Source organism: Chionomys nivalis, chromosome 9 (genome assembly GCF_950005125.1).
Source record: "Chionomys nivalis chromosome 9, mChiNiv1.1, whole genome shotgun sequence".
Classification (NCBI taxonomy): Eukaryota; Metazoa; Chordata; class Mammalia; order Rodentia; family Cricetidae; genus Chionomys; species Chionomys nivalis.
In genome coordinates, this window is record NC_080094.1 from 19,768,497 (window position 1) to 19,796,380 (window position 27,884).

General features: G+C 44.1%; 1 protein-coding gene and 1 non-coding gene across 5 annotated transcripts in view; both read right to left on the reverse strand.

Moving 5' to 3' along the window:
- The window catches only part of Ralgapb (Ral GTPase activating protein non-catalytic subunit beta), a 93,855-nt gene extending 88,032 nt beyond the window's left edge, over window positions 1-5,823 (reverse strand). For all 4 annotated transcript variants that reach the window (XM_057780423.1, XM_057780422.1, XM_057780421.1 and 1 more), the window contains exon 1: window positions 5,605-5,823. The gene's annotated coding sequence lies outside the window, so the exon portion shown is untranslated. The remainder of the gene's footprint in view (window positions 1-5,604) is intronic.
- Window positions 5,824-27,547: 21,724 nt separating this feature from the next.
- On the reverse strand, window positions 27,548-27,681 carry LOC130882169 (small nucleolar RNA SNORA71). The gene has a single exon (XR_009057798.1). It is a non-coding gene; the product is annotated as a small nucleolar RNA SNORA71 (small nucleolar RNA).
- Between the last annotated feature and the right edge of the window lie 203 nt (window positions 27,682-27,884).

Sequence of the window (27,884 nt, forward strand, 5' to 3'; positions counted from 1 at the left end):
TAAATAAATAAATAAATAAATAAATAGACCAATTGTTTGCAAACTTTCTGAAGTAAATCTAGCCATGAGTTATGTCACCTGTATGCATCAGGTTGTCCTAGAATTTAGGTGTGCATATATAAACAGAATGGCTGCCCAAGACAAAGTTTTATAATGATGAAGACAGAAATCAATGAGACATCAGCATACAATAGCATTTAATATGATCAATGATGTGATCGGCTGTAAGGCGGCAGGTTAGAACTACCAGAGATCTTGACTTGATAATAATGTGCCTTGTGTAACTGTAATTGACCAATTTCCAAGAACTTCCACGTTACTTCATTTTATTCCAACAACTACCCTAGAAGCTTAAGTTAGAAAGAAGACTCACTAGCCATTTGGGAAGCAGACAAAGACAGACTATGACTTGCTCAGAGTCACATCAAGTGTTGGGACAAGAAAATGTACCCCTTGCATCAAGGTCCAACACTTCTGACTCTGTGCCTCACCTTATGACCTTGGACAAGTCACTCTACATTTACTCTTCAGTCTCCTGTCTCTAAAACAATGCCTATCGAAAGTGACTAGGGAGAGAGAGCAAATAGGGCAGTCTAAGTCAACACACTTCAGGACATATGAATAAAGGTATATGTTAAGATATGCCTGTTTCTCTGGAGAAAAACAGGGTACGGGGATGGTACCAGTGTGCTGAGCAAATAAAATGTTACTGGACAGAAGGATCACTTTTGTTAATTCTCTTGTAGTCTCAATGACTCCACAAGGCAAACATCCATTAAGCTGGCACAAAAAAAAAAAAAAAAAAAAAAAGAATGGACTCACCTATGTACCAGACTGTAACTGGTATGGATCCTATCAAGCACCTGAATTACAAGAGACAGGTTCTGCCTGCATTTCTTCACAAAGATGAAAACAGATGGTTTTTTGCTAGTCTATGAAAGAAAATGTGAATACATTGCCTGCTCCCAGTCAGCACCATCACAACTATCATCTATCTCTAGCCTGATATTCCCAGTATCATATCTACTGGCATGGGTAACTATAAATTTAGAACTCAGTTCTTTTTTTTAATATTTATTTATTTATTATGCATACAATATTCTGTCTGTGTGTATACCTGAAGGCCAGAAGAGGGCATCAGACCCCATTATAGATAGTTGTGAGCCACCATGTGGTTGCTGGGAATTGAACTCAGGACCTTTGGAAGAGCAGGCAATGCTCTTAACCTCTGAGCCATCTCTCCAGCCCCTAGAACTCAGTTCTTTAATTGCATTAAAAGTGTTTAGTAGACACACAAAACTACTAAACAATGCACTAGACTGATCAGACATGACAGATAATCCTATTTCACAGGGCTGCTTAAGATACTATACTTTTATCACAATTCTAGAACTTCTTAAGAACAGAAACTATGTCTTATATTCAGTATCTCCAGTTTATATAATAAAATGAGTATCACACACCAAACATTCACTACATACAGTTCTAACTGGTTAACTTAAAATACAGAAGATAACTCTACCCACTTTTCCCATCCCCAATTTTCTCTCATAGGAAGAACGTCTCACATGAGGGACAGCAGGGATGATGTGGAACAGGACACTGAGGCTAGAGGGAGAAGGCCCATTTTTCAGTCCTGGCTGTACCAGATCACCATGTAGCTTTAAGCACAGTAATTCATCTATAAAAAGTTAAACTTAACTATGTAGACACTAGTTTTAAAACTCCATCTTGGGAGAGGGAGGTGAAACAGATTTTCACTCTATAACCCAGGCTGGCCTCAAAATTGACCCGATCCTCCAGCCTTAGCTGAGATTACAGTTGTGAGCAAAACATCCAGTTTAAAACTATTTTATACTGCCAGGTGGTGGTGGCGCACGCCTTTAATCCCAGCACTTGGGAGGCAGAGGCAGGTGGATCTCTGTGAGTTCCAGGTCAGCCAGGACTGTTTCACAAAGAAACCCTGGGGGGTGGGGGGAACCTATCTTATACCATAATAAATCATTCATTCAGTCTAAAAGACCTTTGTATGTATCAAGAACACACTGATAGGTACCTCAAATTAGAATTCTTGCCAAAGTCATAAGTTATTGTGATAGAGCTACTTTTGGCCACTAACTGAGCATGTGAATGGCTTTGTCCATATACCAAAAGTCAACTAAAGACTTAAACCTTAAGTTTAAAATAACTGAGTTTCTTCCAAGTGCCAAGACCAGAACTGGATACTCTGTCCATATCTGATCAGAGAAACAAGGGCAAGTTTCCTGAGCAGCTGAATTTAACACCTTTTATCCCATCACCTTCTACATGAGCCTCAGCCTAAAAACCAAGTAAAGAGTACATAAGTGAGACAAGAAACTTCTTCCCCTAACAATATTATACTGTAAAAAATTATTTAATGAAATATGCATTTTTATTCAACCTATATACTTCACATTTAACTGGGGGAAAAAATCTCACCTAGGCATTGCTGGTACAGACCTACAATCCCAGATACTCAGGAAGTTGAGCCAGAAGGATCTAAGTTCTAGACCTGCTTGGGATACAGACTAAGTTCAAGATCAACCCAGATAGTTGGTATGACCTTACTTCAAAGTAAAAAATATAGCCGGCAAATGCTTTTAATCCCTTGGGAAGCAGAAGCAAGACAAATCTCAGGATAACATGGTCTACATAGCCATTTCTAAGTCAGTCGGGGCTACACAGTGAAACCCTTTTCAGAAAAAAAAACATGTGTGTGTGTGTAATGGAGATTAGCAGTATGTACCTCTGTACATACGTACACACATACATACACATGAAATGGAAATACAGTAGTAGCACACTGGTGTTCGACCCCTAGTATCGACATAAAGTGTGTGGATGAATCTTCATTGTCAATAACCCTCTTCATAATGACCTTCCTATAACACTTAACCTCCTTACTTTTATAAATTTTATATGGCTTCAAGAGTAACCAAGAACAAGGGGCTGGAGAGTTGACTCAGTGGTTAAGAGTACTTACTGGCTGCTCTTAAAGAGGACCCAGATTCAATTCCCAGCAACCACATGGAAGCTCACAACTCTCCCTAACTTTAGTTTCAGAGGATCTGACACCCTCTTCTGGCCTCTGCCAGCATCAAGCGTCCAACTGATACACACACATTTTGCATCCATACATATAACAATTTTAAAAGGGGGACAGAAACAGATGCAATGTGAATGATTGCCTTGACTTCCTTTAAAGTTGGTAAGCATGTGCAGCAATGGCAGTTCAAACATTATGTAATAAAACTACAAGTGTGTCAGTTGCCAATACTAAGGTTTTATTTACTCTGTCACCCATAGAATGTGATGAACTATAACTGAGAGTTATCTCATCTGCTTGTGTTTATACATACTCACAAGGCCATAGCTTTTAGACGACACTTTTTCAGATGATAAGGAAGGAATACACACAAAACCTTAGGAGCAATAAAAAGTCTCCCCCTATAGAAACGACTGTCTGAGATGAAGTTAACATTAAAACCAAACCAATGTTTTTGTGTGTTAATTGGTTGGGTGGGTTTTTCTGAGGCAGGTATCTGTACGTAACTATGGCTTGTCCTGGCACTCGCTGTGCAGAACAGGATAGCCTGGAACTCATAGAGATCCACCTCCTTCTGCCTCTTCAGTGCTGGGATTAAAGGTGTGTGCTACCTCACCCAGGTAAACTAACCAATGTTGTTGGAACAGTTACACATAGTGCCTTGCCAGCCGGGCGGTGGTGGCGCACGCCTTTAATCCCAGCACTCGGGAGGCAGAGGCAGGCGGATCTCTGTGAGTTCGAGACCAACCTGGTCTACAAGAGCCAGTTCCAGGACAGGCTCCAAAACCACAGAGAAACCCTGTCTCGAAAAAAAAACCAAAAAAAAAAAAAAAAAAACCAAAAAAAACAAAAAAAAAACATAGTGCCTTGCCATGGATAAAAATTCAACATTTTATTCATCTGCTGAATAAATGAATAAGCAACTAGAGTATTCCTGAGGAAAAAAGGACAAAACTCCAATGCTAAGAACATCATATACCTTTTACAAAAATAGAAACAGATGTCTCTGTACCATGAGGTTTATCAGTCACATAAAGGGACTAAAACGTAGTCAAAAAAATGTTGCCAGTCTCTATGTCAAAGTACTCCAAATAGTGACCAAGAAAACATGGCCCATGCCTGAAAGCCCAAAGTGTCAAAGAGCTAGAGCTACAATACTACAACACACACACACACACACACACACACAGGGTAAGCTACACTATGATAGTACCAAAGGCAGATAGGAAAAATGAAGGTGGGCAGGGCAGGGGTTAGGGGAGGGGCACAACGTTGAGAGCTAGGCAGCAGACAGAAATGATTGTGTGAGAGAAAGTGTATGTGTTTGGATCGAGAGCTGAGAAAGCACTATCTTGAGAAAAGAACGGTACGGCAAAAGTCCCGAGGCAAGGGAAACTCTAACCACGAGGACTGTATATCAAGGAAAATTGCAAACCAAAAGTTTTGCAAGAGATGTATACATTTTTCAAAAGCTCAGCTAAGAATTCATAACTACTTCTCACCCTCAGGAAGACCTACCTACCAAAGACGTGGTACTCAGTGGACCTCAGGAAAAGCTCTCTCGTGGCATACAGCTACCATCCTAGCACTCAGGAGGACGGGGCAGAAAAACGGAGTTTCAGCAATAGAACGAGGGCACACTAGGGGGAGGGGAGTGACACTATGCTTCTCTGCCAGGGGAATCTACACTTTTAGCAAGCATCCTCCTGCACAGCTAAACCGGAGAGACACTCACGGACCTCTGGAGTGAAGATTACCTCCGTTCACAGTTACCAAACCTTACAACACCCCGGAACCACTAGGGGATCTCCAGAAAGATACTGCTATTTGGCTCCCGCCCACCCCCCAGGCATAGTGGTTTAATTAGTTTGGGGTGCTGTGGTACCTGGAATCTTTTCAAAACTCTCAAGTAGGTTTTTACCGTGCATCGAAGTTGGAGCTCCCATGGCCTAATTGTTAAGAACCTGAACTGGACTGTCAAGGCTGCTTGAGTTCAAATTGCCCCAGCTATATGACCTTGGGCACCGAAGGCGCCCGATCGCTCTGGGCCTCGATTGCCTGGTCGAGAGAATGGGGTAACAGTCCTGCCATGCAGAGTGGTGAAGTTCCCTGTCTAGCCTGGGCCTGGCAGACAGCAAGCGCTAGCTAAGGGTGGCTGTTTACTCTCCCCACGCGTCACCGTGCCCCCGGCAGCAACATCCTCACCGGACGGCAGCAACTCCACCAGCCCTGCGGTGGACCGCATTCTCCTCCGAGTTGCCGCCGCCACTCCAGACCCGCCCCCGTCCCCAGGCTGCCAAGGGCGCGCGCGGCCAGTCCGACCCTCCAAGGTTCGCTCACACCCGGCAGAAGCCGCGGGCCAGGACTGCGCTCCCGCGCCCAGTGCGTCCGCTTCAGAATTCAGGAATGAGCTTGCCGAGGCCCGGCCAGGAGAGCAACGGAGGGCAAGAGGGCCCCCGCCTCAGTGGCCGCCGGAGGGAAAAAAAAAAAACAAAACAACGAGAGGGGAGGGTCCGGCCGTGCCGGCCGCCGCGTACCTGAGGCGACGGGCGGGGCCCGCATCGCTGGGCGGGCGCACCGCGGGCCGCACTCGGCCTGCCGCCTCACGCGACCCGCGCCATCGGGCCCGCGTTGCCACCGCCCAGGCCAGCCCTCCTCCGGCGGTCGGTCCGTCCACCCGTCGGTGACTCTCACAGGGCGCCCGGGGGACGACGAGGACCGGTCTCTTGGCCGGCCGGCTGGGCTCCCTTCAAGCAACTTCCGACTGCCAGGGGCGGTGGCGTCAAATAATTCCCCAGCCAGAGGGACTACTGCGCCTGCGCGGCGCGCCTGCCTTCGGAGGGAACCGAACGGGCGGCGTCAAATAAATCTCGAGGCCAGGAGCCGGAAGCTGCGCGTGCGCAGCCGTCCCAGAGGGCCGCGCGAAGCGCGAGTACACACCCCCTCCCTTGCGGGCTCCAGTGAAGAAGGAGGAGTGAAGTGACGGGGCAGTTACCTCATCGCGGTACCGGCTCTGGAAGCAGCCCGGCTTATGCTTGTTCTCAGTGCGGAAGAGTAAGGATCTTCTCTGTGAAAAGCCGGCTGCCATTCAGGCTCAAGGAATATCTCGCAAGCCAGCACTATAGCTCTTCCTTTGCTCAGCCCCTTATTACATGGGCGAAGCGTTGTTATGAGCGATGCCCTCGCCAGGCCTGGTGTGCTTAATGTTAAAAGGATGAATCAGACTTAAGATTCTGCACCTGTCATCAGCGAGTTGCATCCGATCTAGCAGATAAGATATTAATAGCGAGAGGTACAAGTTTGAGCACCTGCACTGTGCCGGACGTTTTGCGACCAGTACCACTTTCAGTAATTTGGCTTCAAATCCCACGAAGAAAGTAACAGCGTTAGAAAGGTACTCCCCATGTCAGGCTGGAAGGAAAGAGGGAGGGTGACGTCTACATGGAGGGCCTGTGGTGTTGGTTGTTTTGCTCCTACTCTTTTGGCTTTTGGAGGGGGCTGCCACCCAGTTCTCAAATAAATCACACACAGAGGCTTATTCTTAGTTATGAACGCCCCGCCTTAGCTTGGCTTATTTCTTACCAGCTTTTGTTAAATTATCCCAACTAGCTTTCGCCTCTGGGCTTTTCCCTTTTCTTCTGTTTATCTACTTGTCACTCTTACTCCGTGGCTGGCTGGGTGCCTGGGTGGCTGACCCCTGACTTCCTCCTCCTCTTGTTCTCTCACTGCTCCTTGTCCACGATTCTCCTATTTATCCTCTCTGCCTTCCAGCCTCCACCTATCCTTGCTCCTGCCTTGCTGTTGGCCATAGCGCTTTACTAGACCATCAGGTCTTTTAGACAGGCAAAGAGTCAGCTTCACAGAGTTAAACAAATGCAGCATGAACAAATGTCACACACCTTACAATAATATTCCCCAACAGGCTGCCCTTGTGACTGAGGTGGAAGAGTCACTATGTCAGGTTGTGCAAAGGGCACATGTTTGTGTGGAAAGAGCAGAGAAATTAGTGACTCTCACCCTGGACCACAGTATGAGTGAAGAAGAAACTGGTTCCCTTGCAGAAGAAATAAAACAAGAATTTCTTCAAGACCACAAGCCCCACCTACCCCCAGGAAAGTAGCTAAAGGGAAGAGAGGAACGGTGGGTAAGAATGTGCCAGTACAGTATGTAGATGAAACAATATAGTTTAATTAATCATAGTTTTGACAAGTGCTTTAAGAAACTCAGTCAGGCAGGCAGTGGTGGCACACGCCTTTAATCCCAGTGCTTGGAAGGTAGACATGCAGATCTCTGTTAGTTTGAGGCCAGCCTGGTCTACACTGTGGGTCCAGGACAGGATCCAAAGCTACAGAGAAACTCAAAAAACATTTAAAAGAAAGAAACTCAATCATTCCTCCAAGCGTCTTTCCTTCCCTTTTTTACACTACAGAGGCCAAAAAGCAAATCCCCTTGCCCCTTGAGAGAGCATAGCAGTGTCCTAGCCCATAAAGCATAAACCAAAGTTCCAAGAGAGACCTAGGCTATACAGGAAGTCCTGGAGAAAACCGTGTCCTTCAACTTTCCCCTACTTCATGATTGGAACCATGATATCAAACAATACCAGGAGATGTAGCGGCCATTTTGAGACCTCGAGAAAGACTTTACTAAGAAGTATAAAAGAAGGCAAGGAAATCTGCTTTTTTAAGATATACTGAGGTAGATGCACAGCCCCTGTACTGCCTTTCTGCTTTAAAGAGGGAGTGGTGGATCTGATTTATACCTCTCGCAACCACATTCCTAACACTGTGATTATTGGACAGCTATAGTAAATCAGTTACGAATGATAGATTTGAAGAGCAACAGGTGATAGGAGTTGGAAAGGTAACAGACACAGAGGACTTGAAACCTTTTTAAAGTTCATGGGATGTAGCTTAATAGGCAGAGTGCTTGCTTGGCATGCATGAGGTCCTGGGTTTGATTCTCAGCACTGCACAAACCAGACATGGTGGCATAGTCATCTTTTAACTTGTCACACAAAGGGGCTGGAGAGATGGCTCAGTGGTTAAGAGCACTGCCTGCTCTTCCAAAGGACCCAGGTTCAATTCCCAGCAACCACATGGTGGCTCACAACCATCTGTAATGAGATCTGGTGCCCTCTTCTGGCCTGCAGACATACAAACAGACAGAATATTGTATACATAATAAATAAATAAATATTTAAAAATAAATAAATAACTTGTCACACAGAGTATGTTAGGCCAGGTTGGACTACATGAAATCATGTCTCAAAAAGAAAAGAATACTTGGGAAAGCGAAGATAACCTCTTCCTCTCCACCTTGAGACTTTAATTCATGGACAACATTGTTCCTTAAAGGAAAACCATGGGGGAGGAGTGTTTCCATTACTTTAAATAGGGAAAAGAAGTTGTGTTCCATTCTGACTTGAGGCACCTAGACATTTTTATCATTTTTATTTCACAAAAGAAAATAATGTAAAAGAGAAGTAAAGCAAATAGAAGTTTTAAAACTCATAACTACCCAGCTACAAATTAGCTTGTTGCTTTTTCTGGTCATTTTCATATATATATATATATATATATATCTGCACTTGCCACAGTGGATACAGATTTGAACTCAATAGCATGTAATTTATATCGTGTTTTGATATTCTTTTTGACTGACACCTAGTAATTGTACATGGTATACATATTCATGAGGTCCAGTGTGACATTTCATTGTGTACGTGTATTCATGTAAACAATTAGTAATGAACAGATAGGATGCCTTAATTTAGTATCTTGTCGCGGTAGTAAAATACCAGCAAACAGCTTAGAGGAGCAAGGGTTTCTTTTCTTCATAATTCACGTTACCGTCCATCATTTATGGGGAAGCTGAGGCAGCAAGAACTTGAAGCAGCTAGTCACACCAGCTGTCAGGAACAGAGAGAGAACGAATGCACGCATGTTTATGATCAGCCCAGTTCACTCTTACACAGCCCAAGACTCAAGCCTGAGAGAATGGTGCTACCCACAGTGGGCTGGGCCCTCCTCTCCCACATCAATTAATTGAATCAATAGGCTCCTCCACAGGACAATCTGATCTGGACAATCTATCTTTTGCTGAGACTCTTCTCAGGTGATTCTGAATTGTAGCAAGTCGACAATGAAAACTGACCATCACACGGGGTAATTAGCATATCTATTATCAGATATACAGTTGTGTGTGTGTGTGTGTGTGTGTGTGTGTGTGTGTGTGTGTGTGTGTTGGGAGCATTAAGTTTCTCTTCACTAGGTATTTTGAAGTATTTTATTAACTATTATCAACCATGGTCATCCCACTATGCAAAGTAGAACATAAGTTACTCCTACCCAGCTGCATCTCGGTACCATAAATTGCCCTTCCCATGCACCCTCTACTTTGAGATTAACTTCCTAGCTGCCATGTGTATATAAGGATGTGCAGTGTTTGTCTTTCTGTGCCTGTCTTATTTTTCTTCTCGTAACGACATCCAGTTCTTCCACCCACGTTGCTGTAAAGGGTGGAATGTCATTCTCTTTACGGTTGTTTACTATTCCATTGGGTATTGTACTGGCTGGATTTGTCTGTCAACTTGTCACAAGCTAGAGTCATCAGAGAAGTAGCCTCAGTTGAGGAAATGCCTCCAATAGAGATCCTAAGTAAGACAGGTCTGCATGCCACGCTTTCTTGACTCATTCGTGCATCAGTAGATACTGAGGCTGGTTCCATATCTTGGCTGCTGTGAATGGTGATACCATAACATGCAAGTGTAAGTGTCCCTTTAACATTCTGATTTCAGTTCCTTTAAATGTGTTCTCTCCCAGCAGGAGGGTGGTTAGATCAGATTTTTTTATGTTGTTTTACAGGAACTTTCCACAATATCTGCAGTAATTTACATTTCCTCATACAGTGTATGAGAGTTGCCTTTCTCTCTGTCCCATCAGCACTTACCTTTACTCTTTTTAATTTTTAAAATGTTTTATTTTGTGTGTATGGATGTTTTGCGTGCATGTATGTCTGTGTACCACTTTTGTGACTGGTGCCCACGGAGGCCAGAACAGGGTGACTCACAACTGTCAGAGGTAGTTCAGGCAGTTATGAGCCACCACGTGGGTTCTGGGACTCAAACCCTGTCTCCTATAAGAGCAGGCAGTGCTCAACTAATGAGCCATCTCTCCAGCCCTACCTTTAATCTCTTTTATAATAGACATTCTAAATTGGGTAAGATGACATTTTCCTATGGTTCCTGTGTAGTTCTTGACAGTTCCCCAATTAATCTTTCTTTCATAGACTTTTTTGTTAGCCATTTGGCTAATGTTTTCTGAGAAATGTCTACCTATGACATTTGCCCATTTTAAAATCAAATTAATTGCTTTTTTACTATTGAATTGAGTTTCTTACATAGTCTACAGATTAACCCTCTTTCTTGAATGAATAGTTTGCAAATCTTTCTCCCCCTCCCACAGGTGGTCACATCTCTGTTTCATTTGCTCTGCAAGAGAGTTGTAATTTGATGAAATTCAATTGACAATTTTTTTTGCTGTTTGCTTTTTGTTTTTGTTTTTGAAAAACAAAAAAAAACTCTTCCTAAACCAAAGCTCAGATCATTTCACACATGTTTTCTTTTAGTAGTTTGATTATATTTAAGCCTTTGATCCATTTTAAGTTTTAGGGTTTTTGTTTGGTTGGTTGATTTTTGTTTTGTTGTTGTTGTTTAGATTTTTTTCTTTTATATATATGAGTGTTTTTACTATATGTATGTATGTGTTCCATGTGCATTCCTGTGACTGGAGAGACCAGAAGAGAGTTGCTGTGGGATAATGTTCTTGGACACTGTAAAGATTTGTCACACATGTTGGTTTATTATAACGCTGATTGGCCAGTAGGCCAGTAGGCAGGAAGTATAAGCAGGGCAGCCAGACTAGGAGAATTCTGGGAAGATGAAAGGCAGAGATACAGTCATAAGTCTGATGCAGAGGAAGCAAGAAGTGAATGCCTTGCTGAGAAAAGGTACCAAGCCACGTGGCTAAACATAGATAAGAATTATTGGTTAATTTAAGTTATAAGAGCTAGTTAGTAATAAGCCTGAGCTAAGAAGCCAAACAGTGTGTAATTAATACAAGTCTCTGTGTGTTTATTTGGTACTGAATGACTGCAGGACCAGATGGGACAGAAACTTATCTCTACAGAGAGTGTCACATTCTCTGGAAGTGGGGTTACAGATGGTGTGAGCTGTAACTCATGCGGTTGCTGGGGACCAAACCTAAATCCTCTACAAGAGTAATAAGTGTTCTTCTTAACCGCTGAGCCATCTCTCTAGTCTCTTAAGCTATTTTTTTATATAGTGAGAGATAGAGGTTTAGTTTCTTTCTTCTACATATTAATATCCATATTTCTTGCAGTTTTTTAAAAACAGGATGCTATTATGATCCCAGACTGGCCTCCAGTCCATGACCATCTTGCCACACTCTCCCAGTTTAAAGGTTATAGGCATGTGTCACCATGCCTAGCTCCTGAGCCTTGGACTGAAAGGACTTTTCCTTTCTGCCTTCATCAAAATTCAGTTAGCTGGGGGATGAAGAGATGGACCAGTAGTTAAACATATATATTGTTCTTCCAGAGGACCTAGGTTCATTTCTCAGTACCCACATAGCAACTCACAACCTTATGTAACCCCACTTCCAGAGAATCCAACCCTTCCTTCTCACCACCAGGCATGATACATGCATACAGTGCTCACATGAATGCATGCAAGGAAAACATACACATAAAAATCTTTTTTAATCAGTTGGCTGTAATTCTGTGCATTTATATCTGGATTATCTATTCTGTCCCACTGTCTTTGTGTCTATTTTATGCCAGAACCTGATTTGGTTACTATTACTTTGTAAGACATGTATTGTCTGTCTTTGGTTTTTCAAGACAGGGCTTCTCTGTGGAACAGCCCTGGCTTTCCTGGAACTCACTTTGTAGATCAGGCTGGACTTGAACTCACAGAGATCTGGCCACCTCTGCCTCTCTAATGCTGGCATTAAAGGCATGTGCCACCACCGCCCAGCAATTTTTAGTATATTTAAAGCACGGTCTTATACAGGAATGCTGCTTGCTTTTCTTTTTTTTTTCTCACCTAAATGTTTTAACCAAAAATTATATCAATATAACAATTCAAATAGACACCACTACTTAATGACCTTAAAATATGTCTTTTAAGGATAAAGACTTGCTATGTGGCTGAGAAGGTAAAGTTTAGTGTCAAAGGTTGATGTAAGTTTAGAGTCAAGTGAATTGTCCTGTAAGTGGTGATTTTTTTGTATACTTTTTTTTGTGTGAGGGCTTCACTTAAAGCAACATAAAACACACACACACACACACACACACACACAGATGCACACATCTTCCTTGAGGGAAAATTAAAGATTAAATATCTGAACACTTTGAAACATGAGGACAGCAAACATATAATAAACTAACAGACACAGGAGCTGCTGGGCAGAGTAAGACACTGTCTTCTTCGCTCACAGTCTGATTCTCATTTGCTCCACAGTACAATCACTACATGGAAGTGCAGAATAACTGTATTTACATAAAACCATTTATATATAAATTGTATTTATATATAACATATATATATGTTAAAATGTCACTTTGTATAGTGTTTGAAAGGTATCATCCTGGAAAAAAAGAAGGACCAATGGTTTGAGCTCTCAGGACAGACTGTTTTCCAGAGATGGCCATCAATCAATGGTATGACCCATCGTACAGATTTCATTACAGTGTAACTGATGCTTCTCCCACTGAGAGGCAAATCAGGGTTTCAGCTCTCTTTGGGTCTGGCTGAACTCATTCCAACCCATAGGGCAGGATTGATGCTGTCAAAAAGAATCAGGTGACTTTGTGCAGCCAGTTACTCATCTAGCAAGGGTACCTGAAGTTTTTCCATGTTGTTCATCGGTCTTGTTAGCCAGCATTTTATACCTTAAAATTTTCCCAGTCACGTGATTGGACTAGCCAGGGCCATGAGTGCCAGCTTGCAGAATAAATAATTGGACCCCAGACCAAGTTCACCCCCTGTGGGTTCCAACTGCCATGTTTTCCTCTTCAGAGTACTCATGTACAGATTGAATTTCTCTGGATGTGATGACTGACTGATACTCACATTTATCTCAGGATGAGTTCAAGACTCTGTGCTACAAATGGTCCTTCTTGAGCTTTTTGGGGAGGATGGTCCCAACCTTAGCTTTTACCTCTGAACACAGTTCAAATTCATGACTTCAGTCAGGTGGTGGTGCCATATGACTTTGACTCCAGCACTCAGGAAGCAAAGGCAGGCAGGTTTCTTTTGAGTTTAAGGCCAGCCTGGTCCACAGCGTGAGTTCCAGAACAGCCAGGGCTGTTATTCAGAGAAACCCTGTCTTGGGGGTAAAAAATTCATCAATACACCTGGCCTGTTGCAGCCCAGATGGTGTGCCCCGGGCATCCTTGGTTGGCAAAGCACAACTCTTACGTTTGTCTGTCCTCCCAGAACAGGAAGCCTGTCGCTCTCTCAGTCTGTTCTGGCTGCTGTGTCAAAACACAATGGACTGGGTACCTTATTTCTCAAAGTTCTGGAAGCCCAGCGTCCAAGTTCAAGGAGCTAGCCAACTGAATTCCTGGTGAGGGGCCTGTTCCTGGTTTGCCTTCCTGCCTTCTGAGCTTGGTAGAGGGAGGAAACGCTAGCAAAAGCCATCATTAGAGCCACACCCTCAGGGCCTAATTGGAACTTAATTATCTTCTGGGATGGCTAGTGTTGTCAGCTTAATAGGATCTAGAATCACCTGGGAAATAGGCCTCATAGATCAATTGATGTGGGAAAAACCATCTTAATTGTGGGAAGAACTGATGTGGGGTTCCCCTCTGTATGCTGTGAATACAATTGATTAATAAAGAAGCTGTCTTGGGCCTGGCAGGGAAAACTAAACTGAATGCTGAGAGGAAGAAGGCAGAGTCAGGAGAAGCCATGTAGCTCCGCCAGAGATAGATGCTGGATGGAACCTTGCCCGGTAAGCCACAGCCACATGGCAATAAACAGATTAATAGAAATGGGTTAAATTAAGATGTAAGAGCTAGCCAATAAGAAACTAGAGCTAATAGGCCAAGTGGTGATTTAATTAATACAATTTCTATGTAGTTATTTCAGGGCTGAACAGCCAGGAACAAACAAGCAGCCTCCCACAACACAGGACCATTCCCTGGGTGGAGATTGTAGACTGTAGAAATGGAGAAAACAAGCTGAGCAGCATGCATCTGCCCCTTCCTGTTTGTTGACTACAGATGCAGCATGACCAGCTCTCTAGCTTCTCCCCTGTAACCTGGACAGTGAGTCAGAACATCTCCGTCTCCCTTTGTCATATTTTATCACAGCCACAGGAAAAGAAGCAGATGCCTTCCAAGACCCTGCTTCCTAATACAGTCACAATGGGGCCCAGGGTATCAACATACACATCAGAGGCCATACATGTCCAGCCCATAATGCTTACCTTAGTTACTGTTCTATGGCTGTAAAGAGACACCATGACTAAGGCAACTCTTATAAAAGAAAGCATTTGACTGAGACCTTGCTTACAGTTTTAGAGGTTAGTTCATTATCATCATGGACAGAAGCAGACATGCATGGTGCTAGAGAATCCTTATTCACAGGCAGAGAGAGAGAGAGAGAGAGAGAGAGAGAGAGAGAGAGAGAGAGGAGAGAGAGAGAGAGAAAGAGAGAGACAGAGAGAGAGAGAGAGAGAGAGAGAGAGAGAGAGAGAGAGAGGAGATAGAGAGGAGAGAGAGAGAATGCCTGACAAGGACTTTTGAAACCTCAAACTCCACTCCCAATGACATCTTGTCCCACAAGGCCACACCTATTGGTTCTTCCCAAACAGTTCCACTAACTGGGGAGCAAGTATTCAAACATGAGCCCATGACACTCATTTTCATTTAAACCAACACAATTGCTGTGAAATAATCCTAAACACTGTGAAAATGTGTTGCTCTCATTGTTAATAAAGAACTGACTGGCCTGTATCCAGGCAGGAAGTATAGGCAGGGCAGTCAAATTGAGAATGCTGGGAGAAAGAAAGGCAGAGTCAGTGGAGTCGCCAGAAGACATGGAGGGAGCAAGACATGTTGGAGGACAGGCAAGCCACAAGTCACATGCCAATACATAGTTTAATAGAAATGGGTTAATTTAAGTTGTAAGAGACAGTTATTAATAAGTCTGAGCTATTGGCTGAGCATTTATAATTGATATTAAGTCTCTTGTGGTTATTTGGGAGCTACTGCTGGGACACAGAAAAACCCCACCTACACACACTTGGAAACCTTTTCAAGATTTCACAACATTAAAGTACACCTCCCACAGCTGTACTCCAAATGTCTTCAAATGACAAAATGGCATTTCTCAATGACCTTGATGCATGAGGAGAAGACAGGTGTATTTATTTTGTAAATCTTGAGCATATGAGGGACTGTCTCTGCTCATACCTTCCCTGCTATGCTGCCTACTGGTGGCAGCAAATGGAGGCAGAGACAAAATCAACACTTAAAGCAATCAATTGAAGGAAGACAGCAATCTTGGACTAAAAAGTTTAGGGCATTGTTGGAAAATGTGTTCCTCTATGTCCATGTGTTCTTTTTTATTTTTTGTTAGTTTGTTTGTTTGTTTGTAGGACTAGGGATTGAATTCAGGGCCTTGTACATGCTGGTAGGTAAGTACCCTACTGCTGCACTTCATGCCCAGCTCCTTGCTCTATGGCTATGAAATAAAATCTAAATGATATGTGTAGTATGGCAGAAAAAAAATGATTGACGTTTTCTCACAGACTCTAGATAAAACATCTGTCTGATGTATTCCTTGAGGAAGCATAATGTTCTGGTTTTGTTAAAGTTAAAACCTTCCTTTTTACTTAAACAGAAAGGGGGAAATGCTGTGGGAAGTCCTTTTATATATGTGATGCTTTTATTAGTTAATGAATAAAGAATCTGCTTTGGCCTGTGATAGGATAGAATAGAGGTCGGTGTGGAAACCAAAACTAAATGCTGGGAGAAAGAAGGCAGAGTCAAGGAGACGCCATGCAGCCGCCACCTAGGACAGATGCACTGGAACCATGAACCTCATGGTAAAATATAAAATAATGGATATAGATTAACCAAAGATATAAGAGCTAGCTAGCAATACACTTAAGCTATTGGCCAAGCAGCGTTTTAATTAATATATTTTTCTGAGTGATTATTTCTGGAGTCTGGGCAGCTGGGAAATGAACAAGCAGCTTCCCTCAACATGGTTTCATTTCTATTGCCCTGAGAAAATGCCCCAACCAAAGCCATTTAGGGGAGGAAAGGCTCATTTTAGCTCCCAGAAGTCAAAGCAGGAATTCAAGCAGCTGTCGTCACATCACATCCACGGTCAAGAATGGAGGGAAAAGAACACACCCTTGCTGCCTGTTAGCTTAGAGCTCTCTGGATTCTCAACAGTTCAGGACCCAGCTAGTGAGATGGTGCCACCCATACTCATGTTGGGACTTCCCATTTCAATGAACAATCAAACCAATCCCCCACAGACACTCCCTCAGACTAACCTGATCAAGATAATTCCTTACTGAGACTCTTTCCCAGGTGATACTAGATTTGTCAAGTTGAGGTTAAAACTAACCAGCTGATCCATAACATTGTTTTTGTTTGTTATTTTATTTGAGACAGAGTCTGGTGTGTCACACATAGGCCTTGAGCTTGCCTGTTGTCAGAGATGTTGGTGAACTTCTGATCCTCCTACCACCTCTTCCTGAATGCTGAATTTTTTAAAGGCATATGGCACCTGTCCCAGTTTCTCAATCTTTAGGAACAAGTCATCCACCCACAGGTGATGAAACGTGAGAAGTAACGATGCATCTGGCACTAAAGAAATCTGAGGGCACTGCAAAGCCAAGGCCACATATGCTGCCACCATAATAAATTCAAAACCAGGTATATTTTGTGCTGAGAAATAAGAAATGAAGCAGGAGGGATGGAGAGATGGCTCAGTAGTTAAGAGCTCTGACTGTTCTTCCCAAGGACCAGGTTCAATTCCCAGCACCCGCATGGCAGCTCACCACTGTCTGTAGCTTCAGTTCCAGGAAATCTAAAACCCTCACAGACATACATGTAAGAAAAATACCAGTGCCATAAAACAAAAATTAATAAATTTTAAAAAAGAAATGATGCAGGAATGGAATATCTTAATGTGATTGAATCATTTGGAGACTTGAGCAAGAAGACTTGAGCCCCACAAAATAACAGTGGTCAAGAACCTTGCACATGAAGGTCTGCCTTGGCTGATATCTCCTCTTCTACCCATAATTCACCTGAGTCCATGTCCTATTTGCCTACCTAAGCCTTCATTTGTAATTCAGAATACCAAAACACCTGAAATGCCCACTTCACAACACCTCATGCTTGGAGGATATGGGCCTACAATGGCCTGTGTGTGTGTATAAATTGTGTGTGTGTGTGTTTGTGCATTATCTGTGTACCTGTGTGTAAGTGTGCATGCACATACATGTGGAGGCCAGAGATTAACATCTGATGTCTTCCTCCATCACTGTTCACCTTAGTCTTTGAAACAAGGTTTCTCACTGGACCTGAATCTTACAGATTCAATGAGAATCCACCGGTCCCATTGCCTGCACCCTGCTACACCAGTATGTTGTGTGTGTTTTTTTAATGTGGATACTGTAAATTCAAGCCCAGGTCTCATGTTTGCTCAGCCATCTCTCCATCCCTCTAAGCTGCATTTTTAATGCCTGCAGATGTGTTTATTGGTCAGTGAGTACCATGGCAGCAGTCTGAGTAGCTAGAAGGACCAGCGAAGTGCCTCAGATTTCAGGTTCCCATGGAAATCTAGCACCAGTGGGCAGGCGTGCCCCTGCCTCTTGTGACCAGTTCTGGATACTGAGAAAGCCAGTACTGGCTGAGCCACTCACTGGGCATGGAGTGGGTCATTGTTTCTCTAAGCCTTGACTTCTTTCATCTGTGAAAAGTGGTCAGTTAAATCTGCCTCACGGAGTTGTGAGGATTAAATGAGGTAATTACATGTATTAGCTAATACCATGTGTGGCATTCAGTGCAAGTTCAACCAGTCAACAGTGATGACTAACAACTAGATGCCTGCAAATGAGCAGACCAGAAAGGATGTGATGTCACCTTAACAGAGGAGGATAGTGTGGGGGCATTTTGTATTTCTTATTCCTTTTATCCATCAGTCATCTATATATGCTCATCAGACAAAAACAGCTGACATTTATGAGCACTGAGCACGAGGTACTCCGTCATGTATTTAACACGTGTCATCCCATTCAGTCCTTGCTATTTAAGGCAAGTGCTAACTTGTGGTCAGCTTTTATAGGCAAAAATTGAGGTTCAGAGAGGCAAAAGAAAGTGCCCCAGGTCCCACAGCAATTAAGTGACTATATTAGAACTTGACAGGCCAGTATGTTCTCACTAGGTGGCTTCTAGACAAAGGCTGGTCCAGGAATCCTGGAGACGTGGTAGGTGTTAACACGGAGGCAGAGGGAACTGCACGAACTATTTCTGTTACATGCTGTCAAGGCCACCTACAGAATTATGCCTCATTCTTTTGTGTTTATGGAACCCTCCAGGTGCTAGGCATTCTGCTGATATGTTTGGGAGTAATGAGCAGAGACTCATTCTTCCCTCTAGTAATTGGAATAGTGGTGGCCAAATGGAAAGAAAAGAGACAGGAATCTTGATCACATGACCACACTTAAAAAAAATCGGAGATGACTGCACCCCTGGGCCTCATGGGTTGAAATTATAATTTTTGTAAAGATTTACTTTTTATTTTATGTATATGAATGTTTTGCCTCCAGGTATATAAGTACTATGTCCGTGCCTGGTGCCCTTAGAGGTCAAGAGAGAGCATTGGATCCCCTGAGACTGAAGTCACAGGCAATTATGAGCTGCCACATGGGTGCTGGAAATTGAACCAGGTCCTCTGCAACAGCAACAAGTGCTCTTAACCACTGAGCCTCCTCTGCAGCCCCTGGAATTGCAATTTTACATTGTAAGCTAATTAAAATTACTGCATAAATGTGATTTAGAACCTGGGCAATCATCTTCTGCCTGTAAGACTCTGAGACACTGCTCTCTCACCTGGAGCAAGATTTCAGTGCTCTGCTCTCCCGGGTGCCGCTGTGGAGGCCTAGTTTCTCTCTCTTCCTATTTCTCTACCTGCAGCCCATCACTCAGACTCTTGACACAGTGACGCTCCCCAGGAGGGAATCTGTAGTCTTGCTCATCTTTGTCATTGGTCCTCAACAAAGGTCATAGCTTAGGTCTATCAATGGCTGTACTTGGGTGACTGTGTTTCCCAGGTCTACTGCTAAGGTCAAGTTAAGGAGAGGTGGAGTTGGCAGGTGTAGAGCTTGGTCACAAGGTATGCCCAGCCTGGTGCTGACTGCAAATGCTGGTCAGACCCAGCTGTCACCTTTACCTTAATGGCTGGCAGAAATGAATAACCAGGAACAGCCCCTATCACCTTCCAAGATCACACTAGGTCTGGTATCCGTAAGGAGAGCTTCTCTCCATCCTGGTCTACACTGTGATGATGCTTAAACAGTCTACAGTGATGCCCAGAGGTGAGAAAATCATTTACACCCATCCCATCACCCAGGTGACTTTCAGTCTACTCGATGCAAAATGCCAGACTTCCTAGTCCGCCTCCCTGCTTCTTATCTTCTCCCTGGCCCTTCTCCAGCACACCATGTTAGTCCTTTAGTCAAGGGTATGGCCCTGTCCCGTGCAAGGTCAGTCCTAGGAAAGAGAAATCTGCCCTTTGGATTGTTTGCTCTGTGAAGCCATAGAACTGCCTGCGTAAATGGTACGGGATGTGACCCAGGGGTGGGGGGTGCCCTTCCTGGAGGAGGTGACACTGCTAAGCCAGCTGCCCAGTGGAGGACACAGTGAAAGAACACATTCACTAGATACAGCTGGGAGCTGGGGTGCTCATGGGAGTTTACAGCAGAAGGAGAAGGTGGAGGGGCTGGCTTGGGAGAAGAGAGAGGGGGATTGCCTGTGTCCTCTGCTGTGTGAGAGAAGCTAAGAGCAAAAGGAAGATCGAAGATGCTGGGCCAGAGATGAGGATTTAGAGTTGGGAAGAGCTGGCCTTTTACGGAGTGCTGACTACGGAGACCTGTAATATGCTCTCTGAAACATTCTTACAGACTGTCTTAGCTACTTTTCTGTTGTGATAAAGCACATACCCAAAGGCAACTTAAGGAAGCGAATGCTTATTGGCTAATGGTTCCAGAAGGGGATAAGTGTCCATATGAGCCAGGTGGTGGTGGCACACGCCTTTAATCCCAGCACTTGGGAGGCTGAGGCCAGAGGATCTGTGAGCTTGAGGTCAACCTGGTCTACAGAGTGAGTTCCAAGACAGCCAAGGCTACACAGAGAAACCCTATCTCCAAAAATTAATTAATTAAAAAATTAAAAAAAAAAATTTAAAAAAGGAGTCCATTATGGCAGGAAGGCACAGCAGCAAACAGCAGGCATGGTGGCAGGAGCATCAAGCTCAGAGGTCGCATCTTGAAGCTCAAGCACATAGCAGAGAGTGAACAGGAAGTGAAAGCAAGGCCTTTAAACTCACCCACGGCGGCTGCACCATACCCCCATAACCTCTCCAACCAGCTCTATCAACGGGGGAGCTAAGTGTTCAAATGCCTGAGCCTTTGGAGGACTTTTCTCACTCAAATCATCACAGCTACCTTCATACCAGCCACCATGCCAGGACAGGCAGCATCGAAGCGGGAAATGCAGGCACCACAAATCAGCCAGTCTGGCTTGTTTAGGAAGCAAATGCTGAGGACCAGGGAACCAAGTCCCTTAAGCAACCACGCTGCACATCCCCAAGGCCCTGACTCCTCTCCAGCCTCCCTCAACCTCCATCTTCCCTTTTCCCCATCACTGCCATCTTCCACAAAGCACAAACTAAGCAGGGTACCAGGGAGTCCCGGAGAGAACTATTTGAGAGGGAGAGACGCTAAGGAAGATGGGTAGACACTGCTCTCAATGACTGGCGGGAGGCTACCTAGCCACGAGCAGGAACAGTATCAGTTAACAGAAGAGGGCCATCATTATATAGGCACCAACCAACAGCAAAACTTCACTGGAGACACTGGTCTCAGAAACAGGAGGAACTTTACACATATGGAAGAAAATGTACGTATTTCTCACTAAAAATAAGGGGTAGTTTGAAATTGGCCAGAACATGAGATAGGCTGGAAAGATTTCCCAGGAGGCGCTAGAGAGGAATGAAGGCCAGATGTAAGGCAGGTACAAAGTGGAGTGGCCTCACACTACCTCCTGCAATTGCCTATTTCAACCTTAGCTCCAGCCATGGGTGAAGCAGGGGAGGAGTATGCCAGGCTACTTTCCCCTTTGTGTCCTGGGCTTGGGGAGTTCCGTGTGGAAGGTATCTGAAACATGGGCAGAGAAACGTGGCCATTGTTGCCCCAGCTGCTACTGTCCATCATCTCCAAAGATCAAATAAGTGTCATAGTAACAGATCTGGAGGCAGGTTGTGGTGGTTTGAATCATATCAGCCCCCATAGGCTCATATATGTGAATACAAAGAGGGCTTAGGAGATGTGGCCTTGATGGAGTAGGTATAGCTTTGTTGGAGGAAGTGTGTCTCTGGGAGTGGGTTCTGAGGTTTCAAAAGCCCATGCTGGGCCCAGTCTTTCTCTTTTTTTCTTTCTCTGCCTGCTGCCTGTGGATCAGGGAGTAGCTAAGAGCCCGTGCCCGCCTGCCACCATGCGTCCTGCCATGATAACGGACTAAACTTCTGAAACTGTAAGCAAGCCTTGATTGAATGCTTTCCTTTCTAAGAGTTGTGGTGGTCACAGTGTCTCTTCACAGCAATAGAAGAGTGGCTAAGACATTGGCTCCTTTTCACCTAGAGCTCAGTGTCCTCCTCCTTCCTCAAGGCCTTCAGCCCCTGACTCTAGCTGTCCACCCAAGCCTCTTTCTCTCTTTTCAAGCCCAAATGTTCCTCAGTCAAGTCTCACAGATCCCTTCTCTCCTGAGCTCCAACCCCAAAACACACCTCTAGTTCAATCTCCAATCTGACTCTGTCTCACAGTCCCCAGTCAAGTCTTAGAAAAGTGCCACCAAGGGTGACTTCTCAGGGAGTTAAGCCAACCTTGTTGGTGCACAGGGGTATCAGCAAACAAATGAAGGCAAGAACAAGCAGGCGGCATACTTCAAAATGTATTAAGGTGGGGAAAGAGGATGGTGGCACATGGCACAGAAAACTTCAGGGTCTGGATCGAAAACCTCACCCATACATAGGCAAGAAGGCAGTCGGATTTCACACGACCAGCAGATGGTGCTGGTTCAACGTTAGTTTAGTAAGCAATGCATCAGATATTCTTTTTCATCTTCATACAATTATAACTTCCACTATCAGAACCTTCTAAAGAGCACAGATATGATGTTAAAATCTGTATTATTACATTTGGATTAATCAGTTAGATTAGTCCAACCAAAATATCCCCCATCCATGTAACTAGATATTTGTATACTCTCTGTTGTCCAGATAACTGGTCCCAAGGGATAAAAACAGTTTTTAGCATAGTGAAACAACATCATATTCTCTCCCCTTACAGGGGTGTCTTTTAGTCCCCCTGACAAAAGGCATTTGGATTCTGCACTGGCAAGCTGAGAATTAACAGGTAATATATAGTCAGTAAACGTTAACAGCATTGTTTTGGGGGTCAGTAGTATTATGTCCTTATTGTTTCCCCAACGTCTTGGCTTGACAAGTTAGTCTTGATGTCTCCCCCAAGTTATTGGCTTCCTCTTCCTCTTGGGACGTCTCCTTTTGATGGCTTTGTCATCTATCTGTAGACACTTGGTTTGTCTGATGGTCTCCGGGATGCTGTCCTTGTTGGATGTGTCAGGGCAGGAGCCACCTGGGACTTCATTTCTCTTCTGTAAGATATAAGCCTTGCCTCGATGTTAAAACATCGGGCCCTTTCTAGTGGTTAGTTAGATCTTGCTTTTTAACATACACTTTAGGTTGTATCTCCTTTAGGGCAAAATGCTTGTCGGAAGCAGAAAAAGCATTATCTTTTAAAGTGAGAAAAAGGAAAGTTAGTATAGCTAAATGTAGCATAGTTTGTAGGGACTTAAATTGGTGTATCAGTATTTGATAGTGTTGTTTTACAATAGCTTGACCCCTGTAGATTGTAAGGAATTACAGTAACACGATTAATATTCCATAACTTGCAAAAATTTTTAAAGTGCTTGCTAGTACAAGCAGGTTCATTATCAGTTTTTCAGTTGCAATGGGAGTCTGAGGAAGGAAATGTATAAGGAACTATTTGATAATATCAAGCTCTAGATATGACACCATGGAATTTTCCTGGAGCCCTCAGGACCCCATGTCCTGCCTGGAGCTGTGCTGTGCAGCTGACTAGTTAGCAGGAGGCACTGTGAGTGCCTTTGGTGCACACCAAGCACAAGGCCTCTGTGCACCCGACAGAGAAGGCTACAGACATAGACAGCCCTAGTTCAAGCTGACGTGAGAAGTACTCACTACTAATCATGTACTAGAATACTGTGTGAAATAAGCCTGCAATAGATAGGTGTGCATGAGCCTCCTCTAACTTCCTCTCTAGTCAAGAGTCTGATCATTGATGTCAGACCCAGGGAAGCACAAAACCAAAACATAAGTAGAAATTACTTAATTCACAATGGTCATTAACTTTTAAAGATTTAAACCTAAGGCTATTTATATAAGATTTGGGATCTTTAAAATTTAGGGCAATTTTAATTTTGAGTTCAAGAAGACTTTCCTATTAGGTTAACAGTATATTCAGAAGTACTGAGAAACAATCACAGAAAATCCTGAAGGAAAAAACAATTGTGCTTTCCCATGCGAGCATGAAAGAACATGTCTAGCTTGTACTGTAAACAAAACAAAAATGCGTACACCAGTTCCACAGAGGAAGAACCTTCCAGAAGGTGCTATTTCTTTCTACATTTAACAGGTTCTTAGTCTTTACCAAAAATAATTTTAGGTGAAAACTTTAAAATAATCTAACTCATACTGATTGCATTTCTGGTTTAACTCCTTCTGCCTTCCAAAGAAATTTGAGAAATATGCAATTATCTTTTCAGTCCTTGGCCACCATATTATTCAGAAGAAATACTCTAAAACATTTTCTTGATTCCAATTTGCCCCCCTTTTTTCCCTTAAATTCATGTGAAGCTTGTTCACATTGTTGTTCATAAATTTTTTGTTATGTTGTATAAAAATGTAAATTTAAAAAAATGAAATTTTAGAAATCATAAATACCAAGGAACCTGGGTGGTGTTTGGTCTCTCGGTGCCTGAAAGGCCTGAAGTGAGAAAGTCTCCATTTTTATGTGAAGACGAGATAAAATTCTTTATTTTGCAAGACTGAGAGCATGTGGCTGGATGGATGTGACACATGATGTGACAGCAACATGAACATGCCCTGACCTGGGTGACCTCCAGGAGCAGTGGAGTCCACTTGGCCTGCAGAGGAAACAAAAATTCTTTTTTCAATGATCTTCCCGAGTCCGGCCAATACAGTACTGTGCTCCAGCTTGGAAAATAACTGGCACCGGAATTTTATCTCCTCTTTCATGGGCCCTTTTTACATTAGCTCCTATGCATTTCCGGTTGTCTTTTTTTTTTTTTTTTTTTTTTTTCTGTTTGGTTTTTCAAGACAGAGTTGTTGTCCTGGAACTTTCTCTGTAGACCCCCACCTCATGGTTGCAGTTCCAATGTTCTCGGTCAGGAAGCCATGGACTGAATTTTACAGACATCACATTGCAGAGCTATTGTTCTCAATATTTTCTTCCTTTGGGTTTAAACAAATATTATCAGTAACTGTATAGAATGCTTTATCTCAGAGGGCTGAGAAGAACCCAAGCTTATTTTACTCTCTTACTTACAGTTGTAATCTCTTGGTGACAGGACCGAACTCCGACCCGAGTCTATTAAAAGAAACATCTTACCTTCTCTAAGAGTTGAGTCCCTCACATTGGTCGCCAGTTGTGCCCATGCCACTGCCACCACCACCAGTACCACCCCTACGAGCACTACCTCCATCGGCACCACTAACACTAGTACTACCCAAGCGGGCACGGCCACTACTACCGCCTCCACGAGCACCTCCTTCACGAGCACCACCATCGGTACCACCACATCAGCCCCACCGCATCAGCCCCACCGCATCAGACCCACTGCATCAGCCCCACCGCATCAGCCCCACCGCATCAGACCCACCGCATCAGCCCCACCGCATCAGACCCACTGCATCAGCCCCACCGCATCAGCCCCACCGCATCAGACCCACTGCATCAGCCCCACCGCATCAGCCCCACCGCATCAGACCCACCACATCAGACCCACCACATCAGCCCCGTCGCCACCGAGTAATGATCTTTTGTTGCCAGATGAGGGAAAAGGGCAGTCTACTTCAACATGACTCAATAGCCAGTATTGGTTCAAACTTTTATTTTATTTTGCTTTGTTTTATTTTCGAGACAGGGTTTCTCTGTGTAATCTTGGCTGTCCTGGACTCACTCTGTAGACCAGGCTGGCCTCTAACTCAAAGATCCGCCTGCCTCTGCCTCCCAAGTGCTGGGATTAAAGGCGTGCGCCACCACCGCCCGGCTAAGTGTTGGTTCAAACTTCAAGAGTCTGATACCAGCATAATTTGGTGAAACAATTTTCTGGTGATAATTAACACACTCCTGTGTGCCCAATACATAAAAACAATACACGTGACATCTCCATAAAGATGGGTTCTGTAGATTGAGTACACATGACAGCTTTTAAAAAATTTTTTATTTACTTTTGGTTTATCAAGGCAGGAATTTCTCTGTGTAGCCTTGGCTGTCCTGGACTCACTCTGTAGACCAGGCTGGCCTCAACCTCAGAGATCCATCTGCCTCTGCCATACAAGACCTGTGGAATAAAAGGCATGGACCACCACCACCCATCTGATTGATTATGTGTGACATCTTAAGTCTGGGGGAGGATCTGGCACGGTCTTGGTCAAAAAGATAGCACGAAGGTCAGTAGAATATTAAACACTTCCACTCCCAGCCTTCTGGGTGGAAAACAGTTAAATATCTCTTCCTTTGAAGAGACAACGCTGCGTGCTTAATATTCCTTGTTTCCCTGGTGCTCACCTGTGAGAACAAGGACCTTGGTGCCACATGGCATTCTGTGGTTCTAAGGGGTGTTACAAAACCAGCTTAAGGGTCTCTCTGACTTTGGTCCCCAAGTCTCCAGAGTCAAGGCTCTTCCCTCTGCATACTCACCAAATAAAAGGGTGTTCCTCGATGGTTAGCCGATGGCAGCAAGGTCTGGAGGCACGTTGTGTGGCAGGAACCTAGCTCTCCGTGCTATGTGGCACCCACAGACACCACCACAATAGCCTAAGGCAGAAAGTCAGGCAAAGCCAGCCGCTTATAATTTCCACTTCAAAATGCATCTCCCGACCCAGTCACCTGACCGTAGCTCACCTGGATGAGACTCCTGCCGTTGATCATGGTGAGACAGTCAGGGCCACGTTCCCTACACTGTCTTCCTATTTTGGTCTTTCCACACTGATGCCGGTCAGAATGCTCCTAATTAATGAGGGATAAAGAGTCACCATGAAGACAAGTCCTGTGTCTAAAACAGCTCTCCACAGGACAACTGAGCAGTCATGTGAATGGCGAAGACGCAGCTCAGTGGCTCACTCTCAGGGCTCCTCCCACCAAGGTCCCTCCTTCCAGCAGTCTTCCCTATATGCTATCATTAATGGCCTGTATCTCAACCTCAAAGCCCATCCCTCTTACGCTCCCTCCTAAAACAAATCTCCTTTAGTCCACTGAATCACATTTCTTCAAAGGCACACCAACTCCAAAAGATCACTTCTGCCGGGCATGGTTGGGCACACCTTTAATTCTAGCACTCTAGAGGTGGAGGCAGGAGAATCTCTGTAAATTCAAGGCCAGCCTGGGCTACAAAGTGAGATACAGGACTATAGAGACCCTCTCAAAAAAAGAAAGTGAAAAATGTAGCATCTCTAGGAAAACCTTGTAGCGGTGGGTACATATCACCCACATACACATATGTGTAATCCACCCTGGCCTTTCTAGACTCTAAAGTATCAAAACCTTGCTCTCTGATAGCAGGGAGAGAAGCTGAGAAAGGCTAAGCCAAAATATCTCCTATAAAGGCATGGTGGCACATGCCTTTTTTAATCCTTGCACTTGGGAGACAGAGGCAGCCAAGCCAGAGCTACATAGTAGGGCCCTGTCTCAAAATGAACACACAAAACAAAAAGAACATAAACAAGATGTCCCCCATCACTGACTTTTACACGGTAGCCCATGTCCTTCGGGGAGGCTGAAATGGCGGGCGAGTGGGAAGCAGGAGTGTGAGAAAGCACCTGCGTTTGAGAGGGACAGGACAGGACCTTTCAAACACGGGAAATGGCTTTCAGAAGCTCTGCTTCCTGCATTGTGGAGGACCAGAGCACAGACATTCCGTGGTCGCTTCTAAATGGTGGGAACTAGTAGGAATTGGGACAGACATATGTGCTCAAGTAGAACAAAAGTCACCTATCATCCTCCTTCTCTTTTTTTTCAAATACTGGCAACGAAGTTCTGAGTCAGTCTTTGACTGAGAGTGACAGACCCAGTTTTCCATGTCTAGTGTACCCTTATATGATCCCTCAAAGCCCTTGGCAGTATGCATGGCTCTGTATCAGAGG